The sequence below is a fragment of the Sphaerodactylus townsendi genome, linkage group LG01 (genome assembly GCF_021028975.2).
Source record: "Sphaerodactylus townsendi isolate TG3544 linkage group LG01, MPM_Stown_v2.3, whole genome shotgun sequence".
Lineage (NCBI taxonomy): Eukaryota > Metazoa > Chordata > Lepidosauria > Squamata > Sphaerodactylidae > Sphaerodactylus > Sphaerodactylus townsendi.
This window is the reverse complement of record NC_059425.1, coordinates 44,000,262-44,015,017: the sequence shown is the minus strand read 5'-3', so window position 1 is coordinate 44,015,017 and position 14,756 is coordinate 44,000,262. Positions and strand designations below refer to the sequence as shown.

At 44.5% G+C, this 14,756-nt stretch overlaps 1 protein-coding gene across 5 annotated transcripts in view; it reads right to left on the bottom strand.

The window, feature by feature from the left end:
- The window catches only part of ENTPD6 (ectonucleoside triphosphate diphosphohydrolase 6), a 47,200-nt gene extending 39,992 nt beyond the window's left edge, over positions 1–7,208 (bottom strand). For all 5 annotated transcript variants that reach the window (XM_048519556.1, XM_048519582.1, XM_048519591.1 and 2 more), the window contains exon 1: positions 6,989–7,208. The gene's annotated coding sequence lies outside the window, so the exon portion shown is untranslated. The remainder of the gene's footprint in view (positions 1–6,988) is intronic.
- Between the last annotated feature and the right edge of the window lie 7,548 nt (positions 7,209–14,756).

The following is a 14,756-nucleotide window of genomic DNA, read 5'->3' as shown; positions in this document are numbered from 1 at the left end:
GTTCATTATGAAGTAAAAACACGATGATAGTAATGTATGCATTGGTCATGAGGAGGAACATTTGACACTGATACATTTGCTACCTTCTCAGACATACAGACAGTACTCTTATCACAGTTTTCTAAATAATACAAGCCATTTAAAAGCTTACCTTGCGCACACAAGACACCATTCTTAGATATGGTACATGTTTGATCAGCAAATTGAACAACATACCCATCTGTTGTCATTTTAGCAACACTGAGCAAACAATAGTCAAATAGGGGCACATAAAGGACGTTTTTAATGTGTCCATTTAAAGCCGGCACGTAAGCAGTTCCTTGCTTCTCCACAGAGGCTGGAGTCCCGTTTGCCAAACACACATGTTTGATTTCTGGGGTACGTTGATCCTCTGTAAGCAAATGCTCACGGTTCACGATATGCATAGAACAGGCAGAGTCAATGAGCCAAGTTCCATCTCTGTCCCTGTCGTTGCACGTGACCAAAAAGGCAGACGAAGAAGAGGCAGAGTCCCTTCTCCCAGGACCCTTCTTCTGTCCCTGTTTGGGCTTACGCCGGTCCAGCACTTTCACGCATGCTCTTGCCAGGTGGCCAGGAGCTCCACACCTGTAGCAACGCCTGGTCGCACAAACAGCTGGCAAGACGGAAGAACTTTCAGGAGTTTGTTCCTTCTGTGGCACAGCAACACTCCTCTGGAATTCCCTCTGTCGCTCGCAATCCAGCAGCTTCGAGGTGACATAGTCCAGGGTTAAGGCGGCATCCGCTACCGTCTGGAGGCTGCTGACCAACGACTCCCACGATTCGTCAAGAGACGAAATCAGTAGATAGGCTTTATGTGAATCCTCATAAAGCAGACCACGGTCAGCCAGTTCAGAAAACAAAGTCCTCATTTTCTGTAAGTGCTCAGAGACAGAGTCACCTTTCCGCAGCCTGAGGTGATGCAACTGTCTTGTTAATAAGACTTTAACGCCAACAGAATCACGCTGGTAGACGTCTCTGAGTAAGTTCCAGCATTCCGATGCAGACGCTGCGTCCTTGATATACAGCAGTTGGGAGCTCTCCACTGCCAAGATGATGGATGCTCTCGCCCGCTCCTCAGCTCTTATCTGTAAAGCCGTGGGCTGCGCGGGGAGGGGTGCTCCAACAAATGTCCACAAATCCTCACGCAGATCACATAGTTCTGCTCTGTGAGCCGCTCGAAAGGCAAGCCAGCAAAAGATGCAGCCATGGTGCAGCCGTAAACTGTTTCGCACACAGCAATCCAAACAGTTACTCTGGAGTAAGGGCAGAATCTGGGCCCATAACCTGTTGAAGCAGCAGAGGTGCCAATCCGGTGCCCATGTCTTATCAGACTTTGCACACGGTACACAGTTGTGCACACAGCCCTAATATGCACACGGCACTTACTGGAGGGAGTGTCCACCTGTCATCTAGATTTTGCCATCTAAACACATGTTCTGACAACACTGTACTACTGATGCAGCCCAGAATAGCATTGATTTTCTCGGCTGCCGCATCACACTGGTGACTCATGCTCAGTTTGTGATTTACTAAAACTCTCAGACCCCTGCCTTCAGCATTTTCATTGAGGTAGCACATGTAGGAAGAAGAAAAGCTAGAGGTGCAAGTATCTACACTTCAGAACATTAAGAAAAATGAAGATTTCCTGAACAGAATGGAGCAGACAGTAGAAGGTGTGGAACCCACAGGATATCTCTCTGAGGAGGATAGTAGCTCTCAAACACCGAAGGTGGACAATTGGAGGAATTTGACTCAAAGAAGTAGAGGGACCAGGAAGCATTCTGTAAGTTTGAATCTACGAAGTAGATTTAAAGTTCTCTCCCTTGTCGGTGAGCATAAGGAACAGGTACAGGAGCAACATAGTCAGCCCTCAGAAATATGTTCAGGTGTCAGAAGACTCAACCCATGAAATGGCACTTGCAAAACCCCAGAAAAGACATGTGGTGATGGTAGGAGACTCCTTGTTGAGAGGAACAGAAACAGTCATTTGCAGGCCTGACAAGATGTCTTGAGAGGTGTGCTGTCTCCCTGGGGCAAAAATCCAAGATGTCACAGAGACACTGACCATTACCCCTTCCTTTTGATCCATGTTGGAACAAATGACACTGTAAGACATAGCTTTCAGGACATCAGAAGGGATTTTGAGGCTCAAGGAAGGAAGTTGAAGGATCTGGATGCACAGACGGTCATTTCATCTCTACTCCCCATTGAAGGACATAGCCCAGGGAAGGAAAGAATAGTGGAGGTGAACAACTGGCTTTGCAGGTGGTGCCACCAGGAACGTTTTGGTTTCTTGAATCATGGTCTGCAGTTACATAAAGAGGGATGACTGGCAAGAGACAGGTTGTACCTCACATCTATAGGTAGGAACATTTTTGCTAGGAGGCTCACAAACCTCATCAGAATGGCTTTAAACTGAGTTATGTGGGGGAGGGAGACAGTATTCAAGTGCACAGGAGAGCTATGTGGGTGCAAACATCCTGATTTTCTTGCATTCTGATTGGCTGATCTATCATCCCAGCCCCCCTTCTGCCTGTTCCCCCCCTCTGCTAAGGGAACGCTTCCAATGAATAGGTGGAGAATCTACAGCAACCCCAGGAGCCCAAGCAGGACCTCTCCCTCCCATTTCTCCAGTGTGGAAAAAAAAGTTTAGGGCTTTGAAACCACAACACATGTAAACATGAAACAAGCAAAACAAAAAAACAAAAAACAACCCACGTTGTGATATTCAAAATAATAAAATCCGTCCCAAAAGGGAGCAAAGCAATGTGTCTCATCCACATCCAAGGGAGTGCATCAGCCTAACTATGCGCTTTGAACACCCAAAAAATAAAAATAAAAGATAACAGGGCCATTTGTTGTGAATCTATTGCTGTAGACATTTGAGTAAAACGGCGCTCACAGTTGCTGCCATGGGGAGAAAACATGCTTGGGGGACGTTTGGCAGGCTAGCACATCAGTTGGCAGCTCAGCAGAAATGAAACTGACATGAAGTAAGGCTGGAGAATGGGCAGTGGGGTGGGAAAAATAAAGGGTTGGGTGCCTGTACCATTCCCACAGGAGTGGGTTCAATTCTGGATTTTGCAAAAAAAAATCTGGATTTTTAAAAAACCGGGGTTGGGGGAAATATAATGGGCCAATCCCACTTTGGGCAAGGGACCCATGTGAAGTACTTCCCAAACCAAGATATTTCCCTTTGTCAACCCATTATATTTCCACTGTGCAGAATTTACCATTGTCTGCTTTTGCATAGAAATCCAGTCTTTCTTCAGGGTCTCGCATTCAAATACTGACCACAGCAAACCATGGTTGGCTTCCAAGATTGGGTTGGCCTGGGTTATCCAGGTAAGGCTAACCATAACTCACATAAACTCCATGCTCCTATACTGTCAGGTGGGAGCCTGGCATCAGTCAGAGAAACACTAGGGGGATGGGGGATGAGCAGGCTGATGGAAAACTGGATAAATGAGACAGACCTGGCTCTGGTTGTGTACAGCCAGACAGACTTCAAGTCAGGATCCACCAGTTGGTTGTCACTTGCAGAGTGAATTGATGTCTGGCAAATATATTGGGGTAAGTGGTTTCACTGATATGATGGACTGAGACCATTTAGAGCTGTAAAGGTTAATACCACATATAGCTGGATGTCATTAGCATACTGGTGACAACCCAGCCCAGACCTCCTAACCAACTGGGCAAGAAGGTGCTTACAGATGTTAAATAACATCAGAGAGAGGACTGCCCCTTGCAGAATTTCACATCCCTTCCCCTCCCTTGCATGCCACCCCTCCCTCCTCTTCCCTTGCATGGCACACCTCCCCATCCCTTCCCCTTCCTCTGCTAGGGTGGGTGGGCCATGTCCAGATGCTGGGCCCCTCCCCCTCCTCCCCTCCATGGCTAGTAGCTACTAGCAGACCTATCTTCTATGAATCAACCTACTATTATATTCTGTTAAGTGCCATTCTTTCTTCTAATGCTACCTTATTTTCCCAATCCTGAGGGAATAAACAAAATCACTGTAAGGCTGTTTCACAAATCTAAGCAACATCAAGGTGGTGAGGTTGTAATTGACTATGTTAAATGCTGTAGTTAGAGCCAATGACACCAGCAGCCCTGACCCACCTTGACCAGATAGCCTTTGGGAATCCTCTGTGAGAGCAGTCATGCCACTGGCTCTTTCATTGCCCCTGGGATAATTCCAGAATTAAAGGATAGATTTATAATGTCAGGAGGGGGGGGGGGTGCCACCATCAACTTTGCTGAAGTTTTGAGAACGGAGGGCTGTAGGTTCTCCTCTAGAATCAGTCCAGCTCATGTTTGGCCTTCCTCTTTCCCTGTCTTCCACTTTTCATGGCATTATTGTATTTTCCACTGACCTGCATCTTCTAATAATGTGACTGAAATATAACAGCCTCAGTTTAGTTATTTCAGCTTCTGAGGACAGTTCAGAATTGATTTTTCAGCATCTGTAAAACTCTCCTCCAAAACATGTTAATTACATAAGTTAGACCAGGGATATTCAACTCTGGCGCTCCAGAAGTTCATGGGCTATGATTCCCGTCAGCCCCAATTGGCCATGCTGGCAGGGACTGATGGGAATCGTAGTCCATGAACATCTGGGGCACCAGAGTTGAACATCCCTGCGTTAGATGCATGGCTAATTCTCCAACATCATCCCACCAATCACTCACAAGGTCAAAGCGGGAAGGGATGTTACCCATGTTATTATTTTTGTAAATAACTGCACTCAGAGTTTTGGTTTCTCCTTTTAATAGTGGCACATCTTGCAAACTGGAGTTTTAATAACGACAAGTTTCAAAAGCTACATGGAAGTTTACAGCAGAGTCTAGTTGGTTACTTTGAGAAAATAACTTGATACAAAAACAAACATACAAACCCTCAAAACACACACAGTTAAACACTGAGCTTTAAGGATAAGCCCCCCAAAACAGAGTTTAACTTTTGCTCTCTGTCCTATTCCTTCCTGTCGGCTCCCAGAGATTATGACATGTGTCACTGCCCCAGAGAGTGTTCAGAAGAGCTGAATGGCAGTTTAATAGAGCTGGTGATTCACCAGAAACCCCACCACACTTGCTAACAACACTTGCTAAATCAAACAGCTGGTCACAATAGTTCAACCTCAGTATCTGTAAGGCTCATTCCGCACATGCAGAATAATGCACTTTCAAACTGCTTTCAGTGCTCTTTGAAGCTGTGCGGAATGGCAAAATCCACTTGCAAACAGTTGTGAAAGTGGTTTGAAAATGCATTATTTTGCGTGTGCGGAAGGGGCCAGAGAGAAAGTTCAGTCCTTCACTGAAACCATCCAGTCTAGCTGAGCGGATGGGACAGAGAAAGATTAATCAATTGCAGGTCTCATCTCATAAACCTGTAGGGGTGACTCTTCCTCCACAATGGTGTAAAACCAATTCCCAGGTATGTTCTTTGATTCTTGCACTAGTGGCAGATGGACAACAACCTGTTGGAGACAATATCTCTGGGGCAGCATCTTCTTCTATTCTGATAACCACTGATACCCTCCTTACAGGTGTGGAGACATTTGCCATGGTTTTGCTGTTCATGGATTTTGATCCCAACACAAGTCCACACAGTAAATTTATTTACTGGAACTCAGAGGGATCAGGCACACACTGGTGAGTTTTTCAGGAATGCCCCACGGCAGAGATGTACTAGCAGCAATGACCAACATGTTTGCTAAATACTGTGTCAACAAGCACAGAGGCACAGGCTTCAGAAGGATGTCTGCATTGGGGGGCTAGCCCCTGATGCATGTTTCTGTGGTACAATCTGTGGTTAAAGACTTGATATGTGAGTTTATGGAAAATTTGCTAAAAGCCAGAGGATCCATGAGTAACAGTGCTTCAGATCCAACATTTTGAACTATGGCAGTCCTGCAAAACAGTGGGTGATTGATCCTGGTGGCAAGCTGTGTCCATAGATTTCCACCTGTCACTTGATGCTGCCATTGGGGGATCCATGAAGATCCCGTTTTTTCCAGCAGGTTTTTGCGCCACTGCGTGGAGTGTGTGATTGTTGTGTCCAAACATGTGTCTAGGGTTATGAGTGGTGATGTGTTGGAGGTTTGGGGGTGATCAAGCGGAAAAATCATGCGGATCCCTGAAAATCCCTTTTTTCAAGCAGGTTTTTGCGCCACTATGGTGCCATGGAGCGTGGGAGGCATGATTGTTTCAGTCAGACATGTGTCTAGGGGGTATGAGCTGTAATGTGCTGGTGGTTTTGCAGTGACCAAATGGAAAAATTTTGAGGATCCATGGCGATTCGTGCTTTTTTACCATTTTTTGTGCCACTGTGGCACTACGGAGCATGGCGTGCATGACTGTTGTATTCAGACATTTGTTTAGGGTTATGAGTAATGATGTGTTGGTGATTTTGTGGTGACCAAGCGGAAAAATCATGAGGATTCCTGAGGATCTGTGATTTTTAACCATGTCTTTGCACTACTGCTGTGCCACGGAGCATGTGATGCGTGATTGTTGTGGTCAGACATGTGGCTAAGGGCTTGAGCTGTGATGTGATGGTAATTTTGGGGTGACTTAGTGCAATAACCATGAGGATCCTTGAGGATCCCTGTTTTTCAATCAGGTTTTTGGGATGCACGATTGTTTGGGTGCTGCCTGTAAACTAAGACATGCTCTATAGTTTCACGGTTGTTTCGTTTCATTACAATTCAAAAAATCATATGAATTCATGAGGATCTGTTTAAAATCATCTTGATCTTCGTTTCACCCAGACCCGTTTATATCAAAATTAGGATTAAAGCCTCAGGCAGATTCTACGTGCTGTTCTTTTCCTTCGTCCATCTGAACACGGGGACTGGGCACTTGCACATGCCTCTATTCCTATTCCTGCGGCTTCTCAGTCTCTTGACCCGCCCCCCGCCCCCCCGCCCCGGAACTGTCTGACAGGGACACAAAGCCGTGCTTACCGCTCTGGCTCCTTTAGGGACAGGCCCTTCAACTCGGCGAGGAAGACCGACGTTGCCCACCCTTTAGCTGCTCACTGAGGAGCCGGCGAGGTTTCCCGACGGCTCTTGTCGTATTCCCTCAGCCCCAAAACGCAGCCTACGTTTCCCATCTCCGTCCTGCTACGAACTTCCACAAGTCTTCGCCAAGAATTGCTCCTCGTCTGTATCTAGAATGGAAGAAACCGTTTGAGGGCGGAGCGGAACAGGCCTGAGGGAGCTGCGCATGCGTGCGTCGCTCCCGCTCTTTTGTCGCTCCGGACCCGAGGCTTAGCTGGTTAGCATTTTTTTCCTCAAGGCGGCTTTAGATTTGCGAGAGAGTCCTTTCGACAAGTCTGGTGGATGGGGCCAGAGTCCCCCTTTCCCCGCGCACACACAAAAGATAGTCTTATTGGTCTGTTAGACAACAATTTAGCCCCCCCCCCCCAAGTTTCTATTTATAGAGACAACCAACACCTTTCCTCAGACTGAGAGACGAGAAAAAGGGAATTTCGGGTGAAAAGACAGAGCGGAGGCCCGCGTGGAATACAGGACAGGAATTGATTCGCTTAAACCCGCCCGGTCGTGTAAAAGTTACAACAATGGCACAAAGCGCTAACCACACCCAACAAATGTCCCTGTGCAGTATGAGGTGATCTTATGGCGGAAGCTCATTGCGGCCTTTGCATTTCAGATAAATTTCAGGCTTTAAAAAAACATTCAGAAGCGAGAGGTGCCATTCTTTATCCCGGTATAAGGTAAGATCATTTTGCCATTAGCACGTTAACTGCAAATCTGCCAGAGATTGTTTGGTGTATTCAACCTCAGCTTTTCCTTGCCTATAAAAATATTTTATTTTTTGCCTCGGCTCATGCCAACTATGAATACCTAAACAGACAAACAAACAAAGCAAGTGTTTCAAATTGACAGAAACAGAATTAAGATCCAACAAGGACCTGTGTCAGGATATTGAACAACTGATTAATCAGCTGCTTACTGAGTATTGCTTGTAGCACAATGTCATGGATACACTGTGCAATTATCGAGTGAATGTAAGCAAATCTGATTCTTAGTAGAGACCATTTTTATACAGTCAGAACCAGACCTAGAATATTGGGCTGATTTCTCTATTTTGTGCCTCCAGCAGCCTTTGAAATGCTGTGAGATTTTGATGGCGCAGTAATGTACATCATGCTGTGTGCGCAAAAACTCCTAAGGTCAGTTAGTGTTGTCTTTTCAGTAAGGTGATATGATGACAAAGACCCATGCTTCAGGTGCTGGTCAGTGTTGGTGGCGAATTATTGGGGATTCTGGGTCTGTTAGTACTGCTGGTGTGTGTGCATTGTGGACTGTAATAGTTATTTATGTTGTAGTCCATCTTGTCACTGAGACACACGCAAATTAATTTAAGAGAGCCTGCATGGTGTAGTGGTTAAGAGCAAGTGGATTCTAATCTGGAGAACTGGACTTGATTTCCCACTCCTCCACCTGAGTAGCGGAGGCTTATCCGGTGAACCAGATGTGTTTCCAACACTCCTACATTCATGCTGAGTGACCTTGGGCTAGTCACAGTTCTTTGGAATTCTCTCAGCCCCACCTACCTCACAAAGTGTCTGTTGTGGGAAGAGAAAGGGAAAGGAGTTTGTAAGCCACCTTGAGTCTCCTTACAGGAGAGAAAGGTGGAGTATAAATCCAAACTCTTCTTACTCTTCTTCTTCTTAATACAATGGATAGGATGGGACATCCATTAAGATCTGGACTGCAGAAATCTGAAACAGAGCTGAAACAAAGCATAAGCATTAATGTGACATATTGATGCAGAAATTAGATAGCAGGAGTACATTTACAGCAATAGCCAGTTTGTATGTATACATCATAGTGTAGGTTATAGTGCCTATACTTTTCCCAAAGCATCTTTCTGAACCATTTTGTTTCAGTATGGCTCTAGTAAAGGTAATCTCCAGGTCATTAATGACCCATGGAGTGACTTTTTGATTTTGCAGATAAGTTGTTATACACTTCTTAGTGGATTCTGACTTCCATGACGTCGCATCATGACATTTACTGAGCAGACTTTATAGGGTAGTTTGCCATTGCCTTCCTCAGTCATCTGCACTTTACCCCCAGCAAGCTGGGTACGCATTTTACTGACCTAGGAAGGATTGAAAGCTTTCTTCAATCAATGTCAACTTTGAGCCATCTACCTGAAACCAACTTCTGTTGGGATCAAGTTTAGGTCATGGGCAGAGCTTTGACTGCAGTACTGCAGTGTACCACTTTGTGCCACGGAGCTCCTCTTGGCCCTATTACATTTATAAAATGCCGCCTTGAACAATTCTGTTTTACAAAGTTTATGGAATGCAAGCATGGTAGTGTTCCTGACCTCATCAGGCAGGTCCATACCACATGTATGGGCTGTTGTTGATTTTGCCCATTTGCAGTTTGACACTACAGAAAATGCCACTTAGATTAGCACAGCTGTCATGGTGGAGCATAGGGGAAGAGGTGCTCCTGTAGATATGAGGGACCAAGACCTTGAAGAGCGTTGTATGAATTGAATTGAACCTGGTAACTGATGGGCTGATGAGTGAGTGAAGATATCTGCAGGTGGTAACAATACAGTTGCTTAAGGGGCTCTCATTGAAGGTTGTAGCTCTTCTTGGTTCTCTGGAAGAATCTGTGTTGGTGACAGTGTCCTTTTACTGTTCCAGCAATTCCTGGATCTCTGTGCTAAATATCGTATGCTATTCACACTCCCGCAATTGCATCACTTACTTGTTTGTGCATCACTTCTTTGACGGAGAACGTCTTTTTCTTGCCCAGGGACAAGGTGACCAGGATACAACGCACGGTGGTGGCAGTGCTACACAGCAAACAACAATCCCTTCTGCAACTGGCCAGTCTACTAGGTCTGTTCATCTCAACCATCAACCTGATTCAGTGGGGGACGCTACGCGCCAGACCCCTTCAGCAATTTCTCAGACCCTACCAATTCGACATAATAGACAAAAGGGATTGCACGTTGCCTATGTCTGCCTTCCCGAGGGACCGTCTTCGGTGGTGGACAGTCAAATAAAACCTGAGTCAAGGAAAGGTGCATTTATTCTCAAACCTGCCTCAATTCTTCACCGACGCGAGTCTAAAAGGGTGGGGAGCCACCCTAGATGACAACTTCATGCAGGGATGTTGGTCAATCACAGAATCTCAGCTTCCCATCAATATTCTAGAGGTTCAAAAATTTCCCATCAATATTATAGCACTTCAAAAATTTCAGAGCTTCATCAGGCAGCAACATGTCCTAGTCCAGACCGAAAACGTGGCTGCCAAGACCTATATCAATCACCAAGGAGGATCACAGTCTTCCCAACCACATTGAGAAGTTTGCAAAATCTTTGCAAAATCTTACTTTAGGCAGAAGAACATCTCCTTTCTCTCTGCACAGAGCACATTCAAGGAAAACTGAATGTTGCAGCAAACTGGCTGAGCCGGAAAGTGGTTGCGGACACGGAATGGATGAACAATCATCAGGTGTTCCAGTCAATCTCATGGACGTTCGGGGAACCGGAGATAGATATCTCCGCAACTTCAGAGAACAGTCAGGTCCCGTCATTCATGACCAGATTCTACGATCCAAGGGCTTACAACATGGATGCACTGATAGCCCCCTGGCCACAAGGGCTACTATATGCCTTTTCACCAGTGCCGGTACTTTCCAAGCTTCTAAGGAGGATCATCATGGAACAAGCACAGGTAATCTTAATAGCCCCTTTTTGGCCGAGACGCCCATGGTTCTTGGTAATAAAGGGATTGGCCATTCTGCCCCCTCTCCATCTACCACAGATTCCAGACCTTCTCCTACAGGTACCTATAGTTCATTCAAACCCTGACTGGTTTCAACTGACCACGTGGTTATTGAGAGGGAAAACTTAAAGAAGGGCTACTCCGATAAGGTGACCTCGACATTGTTGGCCTGTAGACCATGGTGAGAATTTCAACTCGTCATGGAGGATCTTCGTCAAGTGGAACAAGAAAAAATGGGTAGATCCTACCTCACCAGAGCTGTCATTGGTGTTGGAATTCCTCCCAGATGGATTTGAAGCTGGCCTGCATAGCTCAACCTTGCCTAGGCAAACAGCAGCCCTTTCTATGGTATGACCCAACTTTCAAGGGATAACAGCTTCAAGACATGCTGGTGTGGTTCAATTCCTTAAGGTGGTACGGCAGACTCAACCATCTACAGTGCATATGTTCCTGTCTTGGAGGCTAAGCTCTGTTTTGTTGGCTCTTACAAGATCTCCTTTCAAGCCTGTACAGTCGATCCATTTGAAATGGCGAGAATGAAAGTCCTCTTCTTAGTCGCCATTACTTCAGCCAGGTACATGTCTGAGTTTCGAGCACTGTCGGTAAATTCCAATTTTTGCAGCTTTCACAAAGACAGGGTAGTATTACGAACCGATACCACCTTTAAACCTAACGCCAGCTCTGCCTTTCATCTGAGTAAAAAAATTGTTCTACCCAACTTCTGCCAACAGCCTAACCATCCTAAGAAACGTCTCTGCAGAGGCGTAGCTCCAAGGGGACCGGGGTGCGCGCGATGCACCAGGTGCACACCCCTGTGGGGGCGTGGCGGAGGTGTTCCGGGGCGGAGGACACACCAGTGAACTGGGTGCTTTCCCCCCTTGCTACGCCTCTGTGTCTCTGGCACAACCTTCCTGCCCGCTGGGTCCTTAAGGTATTCATTATTTGGATGGGAGGGATTCTTCATAAATGTCTCGCCTCCGAATATTGGTCATCAGATGTCAGTAGCGGCAATTAGCTCCATTCTCAAGGCATGTATAATCGAGGCCCGTAAAGCCATCAATTTACCAATCCCAGCAGGGATCACGGCACACTCAGTTAGGTGTGCCTTCACTAATGCAGCCCTCCAGAACAGATCTTCAGTGGAAGACATTTGTAAAGCTGCAATATGGTCTTCCCCATCTTCATTCGTAAGACATTACAAACTGCAGTCATAGGCAGCCACCCAGACCACTTTTGGTAGGAGAGTTCTGAAGCGCATACTGGAAGACCATGTCTAACCCTCCCTTGTTGACCGACACTGCTCTAGGAGGTCCCACCAAGATGTCCTCCGCCTACAGGAGAACGGACCATTGGATACTTACTGGGAAGGGTCCTTCTCCAGGGGAATGGGAGGACATCTTGGCCCTCCCTGGTTGACATGTTGTCCAGTAGTGCTCCAGCTTTCTTCATGACCAAACCAGATATCTGTATGTCCAAACCAAATAGTTTTCATTGCACAGTTCATAAGTTAAGACCGTTGTCTGGTTGTGTTTTGGTATTGTATGTTAATTGTTCCTTTTTTAGCGGCTATGTCAGTTGAATACTGGCTCAAAATGGAGTCCATGGCAAAGACAGGAAGGTGAAAAAATTGAAGTTCCTGCCTTCCGGGGAATGGGGTATGAACTCACTCACCAAGATGTCCTCCTATCCCCCAGGAGAAGGACCCTTCCAAGTAAGTATCCAATGGTCCGTTTTCCCCAGGGGGGATCTAGAAAGACTTACATCATTCTCGTCTTCTCCATTTGATCCTCACAACAGCCCTGTGAGGTTGGATAGGCTGACAACCTGTGACTGGCTCAAGGTCACCAGATCCTAGTGTGACAATCTAGTCACTATTTCACGCTGACTTTTTACACATTGTGCAAGTTCTCCAGAATTCTTCAGGCTCGATGTTAAGTGGGGAGCAGACCTTGCAAGGCCATGGTCTTGAGGCCTCCCTGTCTGCATCCTGCATCCTGTGTAGGATGCTTTACTAGCAGCATAGGGCACAGGGTGTGGCTGTTTGATATTTTAGGAACAAGAAGTGAAAAACAGAAGCAATCTAGTTGAAACTATAACAGCTCAGTAGTTGATCAAATTTGACTTTGAAGCCATATGGAAAATACAAGTCCTTTAGAACACTGAGAATACAGAAAAAGCAGAGTCCTTATCAATGCTGGAGATAAATTTTAGTGGTTGCAGTAAGCACATATACTAGATTCAGCATAGTGAGTATATTCCAATGTGATGTTTCTTGCACAGTCAGACACTGGAATGAAAGCTGACACAATGCTCTATTGCATGCTCATACATACATACAAGACTACCTGCTTTCCAGGGGACCAGGGACAAACAAATCCCCTCAAATACTGTACTTTATCTTTCATTCAAGATAAATTTGCATTGCTACTGTTTAGGTTCCCACCTACAAATAGATCCTGTGATTCACTAATTCAATGGTGCTGGTTTCATTATCAAAACATTTAAATAAAATGGGTGCCATTACAACCATGTGACTTTTGACCATCTTTTCCCATGCAGAAGGAACTAAACATGTCTACTTAATGACTGAAGTCATGTTTGTCATATTTTAGAATACCGGTAAGTGCTGTGATCTGCAATGAAGGCCAATTTCTTGAATCAATGTTTAACCAATAAATCAATGTTGGCCAATAGGGGGCAACATTTGGCTACAAAAATAAGCATTTAACCTGCTAGTTGAAGAGGAATTTGTTTGATATAGTACAGCATAGAGTTATCTTAACATTTGCACATACGTACCCAGTAACAAATATATTGGGGATACCTTATTTCCACATTACTTATGCCTTACTTTTCTCCCCAATAAGGACCTCAACTGACTTACAACATCTTTCTCCCCTCCTCCACTTTATTGTCCCAACAACCTTTTTTTTTATTTTAAATGCTTTATTAATATACAAGTATTTACACACAACAAAACAAGTACGTGCACAAAACCAATACGTATACAAAACAAATATGTATACAAAACAACATAAACGACATATAACATATACCAACATATAACAACAACAACAACAAAGAAAACATATGGATAGGCTTCCACATGTGCGTTTTCCTTATTCGTCAACATTCCAAGTTCTTATTTTCCTATATTATCATCTATATTTAGCTTATAATACTTCTAATATAACATATTTCTGATTATTTCTTCTATCCAAGTATATAAACCAATGTTTCCATTGTTCCAGAAAATTTTCTTTTGTTTCCAAGACTTCAAAGCCTGTTAGTTTTGCCATCTTGATTAACTCTAACACTTTTATTTGCCAATCTGAGATTGTAGGGATTTTGTCTGTTCTCCAATTTTGAGCCAAAACTATCCTTGCAGCTGTTGCTAAGTACTGCAATAGTTTTATGTCATTTTTTTCCTGTACACTTTTGCAAATACCTAATAAATACAGTTCTGGTGTACATTTAAATGGTGTCTTTACAATTTTTTGTATCTCTTGATGTATTGATGACCAAAACTTTTTAATTTTTCCACAAGTCCCTAATTGATGGTAGAGAGTTCCCACTTCTCCACCACACTTCCAACAGAGATTAGATTTATGTGTATACTTAGCTATAGTAACAGGTGTCAGATACCACCGGAACCACATTTTATAGTAATTCTCTTTGATGTAGTTACTAGTCGTGAATTTCAACCCTGAATGCCATAACTTTTCCCAATCTGATAACAATACTGTGTGTCCAAAATCCTGTGCCCATTTAATCATGTAATCTTTAATGGCTTCATCTTCCGTCTCCAATCTTAGACATAATTCATAAAATCTTTTTATTAAATGATCTTCTTTTTTTTGCATTATTTCCTCTAATTCATCGTAAATTCCTATTTCATTAAAAGGTTTTTCTTCTTTCTGAAAAGTACTATTTAGTTGTTGATGTAACCACC